Below are 9,451 nucleotides of genomic sequence, written 5' to 3'. Positions count from 1 at the left end.
GGCCCTCACACTGGCTGTGGGCACATTCTTGCCACTTGGATGTGTTTCAGTCAGTCACTGACAAGGTGTTTCAGGGAGATGGAGTTCACAGGTCAGCCTGGAAACTCATTTGTCTGATGACGGAGACTCATTGCTCTACTCCCGGTTCTGCTTCCTGCCAGCCACGGTGTCTCCTTAGGGCAGAATTGCTACAAGGCGATTGATACATGGGAAGCCGTGATATGTGTAATTAAAACGTTATAGACTTCCCTGCCTAATGAAGAAGAACTCGGCAGGACATCTGCATTCTCTGGAGTTTTTCCATTTAAAAAAAATCTTTTGCCCACAGGGTTATTGCTGGGGCTTGGTACCACTGCTACTAATCCACTGCTCCTGGTGGCCATTTCCCCCATTGAATTAGTTGGGACAGAGAGAAATTGAGAGAGGAAAGGGAGAAGGAGAGGGAGAGAGTAAGAGGGACACCTGTGAAGCATCACCCCTGCAGGTGGGGAGGGGGGGCTTGAACCTGGATCCTTGCACAGGTCCTTGCACTTAGTACTATTTGTGCTTAACTGAGTGTGCCACCCTCCCCAATGATTTCTTCTTACCTACTACCTTTAATGATCTCCCTGTATTTTATGTTTGTTTGTAAGCGTCAGGACTCAAACACATTATCCAAATTTGAAAGCAAGCTTGAAGGACAAGAATGGAAGCTATTGTTTCTTTATTTTTTAATTTTTTAATATTTATTTATTTATTTTCCCTTTTGTTGCCCTTGTTGTTTTATTGTTGTAGTTATTATTGTTGTTGGACAGGACAGAGAGAAATGGAGAGAGGAGGGGAAGACAGAGAGGGGGAGAGAAAGACAGACACCTGCAGACCTGCTTCACCGCCTGGGAAGCGACTCCCCTGCAGGTGGGGAGCCGGGGGCTCGAACCGGGATCCTTGTGTAGGTCCTTGTGCTTTGTGCCACCTGCGCTTAACCCGGTGTGCTACAGCCCGACTCCCGGAAGCTATTATTTCTAAACAGAAGTGATTACATTATACAGAAGGGTCCCTCAGGAGATTAAACCTTGTCCCCTAGGTCTCATGCAGGGGGAAGAATAGTCCATGAGACATTGATGGAAACACAGAAATTAAATTATTAACCGAGCTCCATCCTGGATATGAAATATAAAGTTACCTTTAAGGTTCCCGCTCATGCCTCTGCGTCTCTGGAGTCCTCCTCTCTGTTTCATGCCTTGTGATGAACATACCCTGATGCACTCAGAAGTCTGATGCAGGTATGTAAGATCAAAGGTTTCCTGTCTGATGCCAACAGCCGAAATGAGAACGTTTCTGAGTTTCCTGTTTAACTAGAGAAGCTAAGTAGTGATTATGGCCATAGGCCGCCTCCCCTCCTTTTATAATCAGGAGATTCAAGCCGCCATCTCTCTAATCATAGCACTGAGCACTGTAATAGACTTTGCCAAAAGAAGAGAAAAACCCTCCCTTTTCTTATGATGAAAATTTCAGTGCCATCTAGAAATACGCCCCAAGCTTCCTGATGTTCATCCTCTGCAGAAGGTGAGTGATCTGACCTGACAGAAACTTGGTCCCCCCGGCAGAGGGAGTAGGCAGCTTCTACCCTCCCAGCATGGCGGGGGGAGGGGGGAGCGTCTCCTGACTCTGAGGTTTGATCCGAATAAGATTCAGAGATGATACCAGGGGAATGCTGGGTGCTGGCTCAGCCTGAAGAAACCAATTGTTTTGTCTTCAAGAACTTGTGTTTCTGAACTCTTCTGAGATGGCCTGCCCGAGGATTGTTATCTCCTGTGTATGAGGGAATGCTACCCTGCATTCCACAGGGCAGATCCTGATAAGCACTTTGTGCTTCCTAAGAAAATCGATGGGGTTACAGTCAACAATATTGATGTCCCTTTCCCATATTAGGGAGCTACTCTCTTCCCTGATCCAGCTTTCTGGTCCTTTTCCAGCCATGGCATCATCTCCCCAGACAATGACATGGATCCACCTGCATATCAGGTTTCAGGCTCAGGGGAAAAAAGAAAAAGAAACCTATTATAGCCACAGGCCCTCTGGAATACAACTAAAATAGGCCTACTAGCTGTCTACAAAATGGAGGACCCCCCAACTCTTCATCTGCACTGTTCCAGCCTTTAGGTCCATGATTGGTCAACAATTTTTTTGGCTTTGTATGTTAACTCCCTTTTCAGCCACCAGGTTCCATGATGACGACCAAACTTCCCTGGACAGATGACCCCACCAATGTGTCCTGGAGCTCCGCTTCCCCAGAGCCCTGCCCCACTAGGGACAGAGAGAGGCAGGCTGGGAGTATGGATCCACCTGCCAACACCCATGTTCAGCGGGGAAGCAATGACAGAAGCCAGACCTTCCACCTTCTGCTCCCACAGTGACCCTGGGTCCATGCTCCCAGAGGGATAAAGAATAGGAAAGCTATCAGGGGAGGGGATGGGATACGGAGTTCTGGTGGTGGGAATTGTGTGGAGTTGTGCCCCTCTTATCCTATGGTCTTGTCAGTGTTTCCTTTTTATAAATAAAAATAATAATAAAAAATAACAACAACAACAAAAAAGAATGGGAGTAAGCAAGCCCAACTGTGGACTTGCTGCTTCTGCTGTCCATTCTCCCAACATCGCCTCACGTGGATGTCTAATTTACTTTGGATGTGATGTGCCTTTCATGGGATTCTGGTGCTGAGAAATGCCGTCCAAATTCTCCAGTGCATGAGTACCAGTGAGTCACAGAAATGAGATGGGCCCATGTTAGGGACAGATTGACAGGGCCTGGGGGAGCCTAGTGGCCTATGTAGGCTGGAGAGGACCAAGAGGTCCTGGCCTGTGGAAATCAGAGTGAAGACATGAGTGAGTCTGTAGGGGGGAGGGAAGAGAGCATAATGGCTATGCTAAGAGACTCTGCAGCAAAGGTGGGCGCGAGGAATCACATCATTGCTAGACTGGCCAGCTCCTCATGGGGCGCGAGCGCTTCCACACTACGATCATCCTCTCTGGTATTATGCTATTCCACTGCAGAATACTGTGCCCCAGGATGGTTCCGTAGCCCCCATGTCCACTTGGTCGATTCCAAATTATATTCCTCCATGAGGATCATTTCTGGAACCATCCGTTCCACCCCGGTTCCATGGCTGCCAGTTCTTAGCAACATTGCCCCGCCAGATAGTCGTCGGGATGCAGCATCATCTAAGTTCATTTCCCACGTCTACGCTCAACCGGACCTGCCAATATACGCGGATGTCTTCACCCACCCTGTCCAACGCTTGACGTCTCGTCACCCAATCTGGTCCCCTACGCCTACACTGAACTTCTCTGTTCCAGACTCTTGGAAACAGAGTTGGCAGTCAGCTGAGGTCAAGAACAAACACCTCATCACAGACCCCTGCAAGCGTCAACCCGGCTTTGACCTAGCACGTTATGATTGGGCCCTCCTCAGTCGCTATCGAACAGGCCATGGCCGTTGCGCTGCTATGTTCCATCGCTGGGGAGCCAGAGACGACCCGAACTGCCCCTGCGGCTCCAGACAGACTATGACCCACATAGTCAACGACTGCCACCTCTCCAGATTCAAAGGAGGTCTCCAAACTTTACATCAGGCTCAACCTGACGCTGTTGACTGGCTACGGAAGAAGGGCAAACGCTAGAAGAAGGAGAAGAGACTCTCATGCCTGAGGCTCTGAAGCCCTAGGTTCAATCTCCTGGAACCTTGGGCCATAGCTGATCAGTACTCTGGTAAAACCAACAAACAACAAAAGGTGGGTGGGTTTGTTGGGTGGTGGTGAGCTTGGTTGAGTTTATCTGGTACAATATGCAAGGACCAGAGTTCTAGCCTCTGGTCCCTACCTGCTGGGGGAAAGCTGGTTACCTCCTGTGCTCCTCAGGCTGCTGTTAGCGGTGTGCTAGTTACACTCATATCCCAACAGATAACGATGACAGTCATAATCATAATAATGGAGAAATGGCCCATGAGCATTTGAGAGGTATTGGAGCCTTACACTCACAACCACCAGCGTCCCTTTCTGACCCGGAAAACCATGAACACCTGAGGACCGGCTGGTCATCATGGGTCGGAGAGTCAGGAAGAGCTTGAGGGTCAGACGAAGCAGCGACTTTAATTTCTAGAAAGTGAATCGCACTGTCACTTTGCTCAGTTTCAGCCTGAGGTTAGAGTCTCCCACCCCAGTCTACACAGGTGCCATGGCCCGAAAGGGAGGAGGTTGGGAAATGCAGGTACGAAGGGGCTCAGCGGTGTTCTGTGCCTGTCTTCCAGTGGGAATGGTGGTGAGGGTCATTCAGACTAATGGTGAACCGACCAGGCTCACAGAAAGACACGTGAATGTGAGGTACTGTCCCAGTGATATTAGACTATGATCATACAGTCTTTTAATATACAGAATATAGTACTGGGAGCCAGGCAGTGGAGCACCCGGTTAAGCACACATGTTAGCGCATGAGGACCCAAGTTCAAGGCCCTGGTCCCCACCTGCAGGGAGAAAACTTCACGAGTGGTGAAGCAGGGCTGCAGGTGTCTCTCTGTCTCTCTCCCTCTCTATCCTCCCTCCCCAACTGGATTTCTCTCTGTCTGTATCCAATAAATAAAAATATATATAATTTAAAAAGAGAGAGTAAACAATCAGACAGATAAAAATAATCTGGCATCTGAGCAGGCGACCCAGTGGTAGGAGAGGAGGCAGGCGTGTAAGAGTCTCATCTGTAGAACTGCACATCCTGGGCCCTCTCCACCGAGTAAACGCTCCTGTAAAACACACAGTCGCTGAACTAAAATGTTCACCCTTAAGCCTTTATGTTCCAGTTGGGAGCTTGGTGGCTGTCAGTGCTGTTATTGGCACAGGGGAGAAGTTCTCATCCCACCCCTGGAAGCTGCCCTTCCCCCACCCCTCTCCCTGCCCTCCTTCCTGGAGTCCTTTGTTTTGGTGTAATACTTCTGACTAGTCCAAGTTTTACTTTCTTCCTTTCTCTCTCTCTCTCTCTCTCTCTCTCTCTTCCTTCCTTCCTTTCTTTCTTTCTTTTTTTTTTTGCCTCCAGGGTTATTGCTGGGGCTTGGTGCCTGCACTATGAATCCACTGCTCCCGGAAGCCATTTTTTTCCCATTTTGTTGCCTTTATTGTTACCCTTGTTGTTGTAGTTATTGTTATTGTTGTCATTGCTGGTGTTGTTGGATAGGACAGAGAGAAATGGAGAGAGGAGGGGAAGACAGAGAGGGGGAGAGAAAGACAGACACCTGCAGACCTGCTTCACTGCCTGTGAAGCAATCACCACCCCTGCAGGTGGGGAGCCGAGGACTGGAACTGGGATCCTTATGCCCGTTCTTGTGTTTCACGCCATGTGCACTTGACCCGCTGTGCTACCACTCAGACCCCTTTTTTCTTTTTCTTTTTTTTAAAGAGAGTCCGTGGGGACCTCCAAGGGGCTTAATTGGGTCATAATCACTACACTGGCTGGACATGGCAAGATAAGAGAAACAGCCTTACAGAAATGAGACCCACTCGATTATTTTTGTCCTTAAGAGATTCTGTTTTCCATTTCTGATGAATAATTCTCCTACCTGTTCTAAGTGGCAGTTTCCAGGGAGAAGATAAACACTGGAATATAAAGAAAAAATATCCACCATATAATCCTCTCTACAAACTGTTTCAAATAAATGCTTCTAGAGAAAACCACGGTGTTTCCTTTTGTAAAGTAAACTCAACTCAGACACCAGTAAGAGTGACTAAGTTTGGAAATAATGGTGTGTTGCACAATGAGGAATAATTATCACTGCTTTGAATAATCTCTTCGAGGGAGCCGGGTGGTGTTACTCTACAGTCCACAAAGACCCGGGTTCAAGTCCCCAGTCCCCACTTCACAAGTGCTGACGTAGGGCTGCAGGTGTCTATCTCTCTATCTATCTTTTTTCCTCTCTCAATTTCTCTGTCTCTATTCAATAATAAAAAAAATCAACATAAAATATTCTCTTTTATAAGCCCCCTGATATTGAAAGAATTAAAAAAAAAATCTCCTAGGGGCCTTTGCTTGGGGTTTATCAGAACGGCAGGTTTACTACGTACATAGAAACCAGGTGGGAAAGAAAGTCAGGAGAGAAAGGTCATCGGACATCCGGCAGGAGCCCGAGTCCTAACTCAGTTCCCCCACGCTCAGCTGCTGTGAGGGTCCTGGGAGAATCAGCATTGCACGGGTCCAAGGAGAAGATCACACAGGGACATAAACAGTTGAAGCAGGTACAGAAAAGAAATAAAGAAAAAAAAAATCACCAGTGGCTTGCTTAAGTAAGCTCCTATACCCACAGTCCCTTGAGCTTACGGCCTTTGCTAGAGGTCAGGATGTTGTCACATGCTAACTGTGTGCATACCCATAAGTCCTTTTGCTTAAGGGCCATGTATTCCCAACACCCTCCGGTCTTTGCTTCCTCACTAAGCACCCTTCCTGCCTCAGGAAAGATGTGGAAACATTCCAGCAAGAAGGCAGCACCTTCACCCACTCTTCTCCAGGTTGGCCTTAGGGAGCTGCTGCCAGTTTGTCAGTGTTTGAGCTGCGGCTGTTGGTTACACACATGCCCTGATTTTTTCACCGAGTTACTCCTTTTATTAAAGACTTTAAAAAAACTAATTTATATATATATATTATTTTTAAACTTTATTTATTTGATTTGATAGGACAGAAAATTTAGAGGGAAACAGGGAGGGAGAGGAACAAAGAGACACCTGCAAACCTGCTTTGCTGCCTGTAAGCGTCCCTCTGCGGTGGGGACCAGGGCCTTGAACCCAGGTTCCCACACTGTGATGTGTGTGCTGAACCAGGTGTGCCCCACCTGGCCCCGGCCCAAGTTAATCTTTATAAGAGGGGCAGGTGATGGCATCCAGATGTGTTTTACAGGGTCACTGCAGATGCTAAATGCCAACATGCTTCTCCTCCTCCTCCTTAAAATGTTCTTTGTAGCTTATCAAGTAGGCCACTCGGAATTCCAATTTTGCTAGTCAGCATTAATGATGGAGATGAACGGGAGAGTGATTCTCTGAGTGAGAAGGAAAAGGAACACAGTGTCCTCACTGGTGTCTTCATGGGGCCTTTCAGTTGTGCTTTCTGGCTCGTGATTCCTGTGAACTGTCAAAGATATGCTCTGCCACAGAGAATGTCACCTGTTTCTTCGGACAGACGAGACAGCAGTTGCACACTTTTCGATCTCAGATTATCATATTCTCAAGGGTATGACATACGATCGTCTAATTCACCTTGAATCGAGCTTAGCACGGCAGAGAGAACTCAGCACGTGGCAAAGAAGCGTCATCAGCCGACTTTGGACCTTGGCAGTGCAATGCTCACGCACACACTGTTTTCACACCTGCGCTTCAGGGTGGAGTGACATAGCGCTCAGGGAATGATTATCTCTCTAAATGAATTCATATATGTCTCTTCCACCCACAGAAATATTCCGGAAATTTCTGGAGGATTATCTTCAAGCACTTTCTCGTTTCCCACTTGATGGTATTTTCAGACTGAATCAGTCTCTCTCCCTCTCTCTTTCTAGATGACTGCTCAGCTCTGGCTTCTGATAATACCAGAGACGGAACCTGGTCCTAGCAGTGCCGCAGGTATACAAGTCTGCTGGGTAAATTAAAGCAGTGAATATTGTAGCCTTATACTAGCCCTACCTCTACAACTCTGTGTGCATTTCCAGGTGTGCTGATGGCAGCGCTCACCAGAATGAGTCTCCAGTAGTGTGGAGCTGTGCCCCACTGCTGCTGTTGTGTTCTCTTTAGCTAAGTTATCGAAAGTATGGAGATCGCTCTGTCTTTAGATTTAGACAATGGTCTGGGAGGCCTTCTTTATTTCATTTTATTTATTTATTTTTTATTAAAGCTGCAATCCACCTGTTAGAGCTTCCCGTCAGAATGACTGAATTCCTGGGGCTGCGTCCAAGTCCTCCCCAGCTCAGTGTGACCCGCAACCGGCCGTCTTCAGCCTCACCTGGGAAGCCATCAGCAGCGCAGGCCTCCTCCGCGTCTCTGGGCTCACTTCAGACCTAGAGCAGCAGAAGCCACGTTGCCGGCTCCCCCAGGCAGCCCGGCACAGACCAGTGAGTAGCGGGGCTCAGCGGGACAGAGCCACCATCTGTCTTGAGCTCAGTGAATCCCTTTGGCTTTGCTTCTTGGGTCAGACATCCCACTGCAGGAGGAAGCTTGAGCACATGTTCACTGAGACCCTTTGCGCGTGAGTCTTCTGGTCTAAACCTCGTGCAGAGCAGCCCAGGGCTTTGTTGGTGGTGATTTGGTCCTGGATCTCACCGTCGCTTTTCTCTCTAAACATCTGGTTGATTCAGTAGCTGGAGGAGAACCTTGATCCCGCTCTGGAGACCAGAGAGAAGCCTATGATTGTGTGTTCAAAATGCCGGTGTTTTGACAACTGCAGGTTCTGATGCCTACAATGAATACAGATGTTGTTTATGATTTGAACTGGGTAAAAAAGAATGCTTCTTTAAATTAGAATGGACATCATGGAAATATGTCAGATGGACACAATGAGAGTTGAAGTGGGCTGACTTTTCGTGTAATCAGGGGGAAACTTCTGGGTGAATTTGAGAGAGGAAGAGGGTATACTCATATTCTTTCAATGTAATAGTTGTATTATTATTACTTTCTGTTGGGGATTAATGGTTTACAGTAAGTACAGTTGTTAGTACAAATGTAATATTTTTCACTTTTCTGCAAAATACTCCCCCTTCCCAGCCTGGATTCTCCTCCACCATCATGTTCCAGGATCTGAAAGCCCCACCTCCCAACTGAATCCTTTACTTTGGTGCAAGACACCAAACCCAGTCCAAGTCCTGCTCTGTGCTTCCCCTTCTGTTCTGATGTCTCCACTTCTGTCCGTGAGTGAGACCATCCCATCCTCATCCTTCTCTTTCTGGCTGATCTCACTTCACAGGATTCCTTAAAGCTCCATCCAAGATGTGAAGAAGGTGACTTCATCATTCTTCACAGTTGAGTAGTACTCCATTGATTTTTTTTTTTTTTTTATTAAGGTAAGGGCAGATCTGGGAATGTCATGGCATTGAAATCCTGCAGGGAGATCACCAGTAGGTGGTCGATCCCTTATCTAGTGCACTGATACCCACAGAGACAAAGGCCAGGATGCTTTCATAAGAGTTGGGATCCATTGACCAGCCTGAGAGTCTGAGACCAACTCCTCCCTGATGGCCTGGGGCTGATGGGGCACATTTCCCAGGAGAGGAGGGTGAAGAGGGGCCCCGAACCCACCCTCTCTGAGCCTGGATGCAGGATTCTGTAAAGACAATGGCTACCCCCACCCCAGGGCTGTGAGAGGAATTTGGTGCAGAGAGCCGAGGGGGCCCCAGGGAAGGGCTGGCCCTTGGGTCCAGGAAGGGTGCCAGGAATTGGCGGCAGGTCACACAAGCTTTT

At 47.9% G+C, this 9,451-nt stretch overlaps 1 long non-coding RNA gene across 2 annotated transcripts in view; it reads left to right on the top strand.

The window, feature by feature from the left end:
* The first annotated feature begins 355 nt into the window (after nt 1-355).
* The window catches only part of LOC107522873 (uncharacterized), a 725,389-nt gene continuing 716,293 nt past the window's right edge, over nt 356-9,451 (top strand). Inside the window, exons 1-2 of one of the 2 annotated variants that reach the window (XR_009553586.1) lie at nt 356-1,262; nt 1,495-1,549. This is a non-coding gene — a long non-coding RNA (uncharacterized LOC107522873). The remainder of the gene's footprint in view (nt 1,263-1,494; nt 1,550-9,451) is intronic. The other variant, XR_009553585.1, reaches the window with a different exon arrangement.

Source organism: Erinaceus europaeus, chromosome 13 (genome assembly GCF_950295315.1).
Source record: "Erinaceus europaeus chromosome 13, mEriEur2.1, whole genome shotgun sequence".
Taxonomy (NCBI): domain Eukaryota; kingdom Metazoa; phylum Chordata; class Mammalia; order Eulipotyphla; family Erinaceidae; genus Erinaceus; species Erinaceus europaeus.
This window is presented reverse-complemented; position numbering and strand designations above follow the sequence as displayed.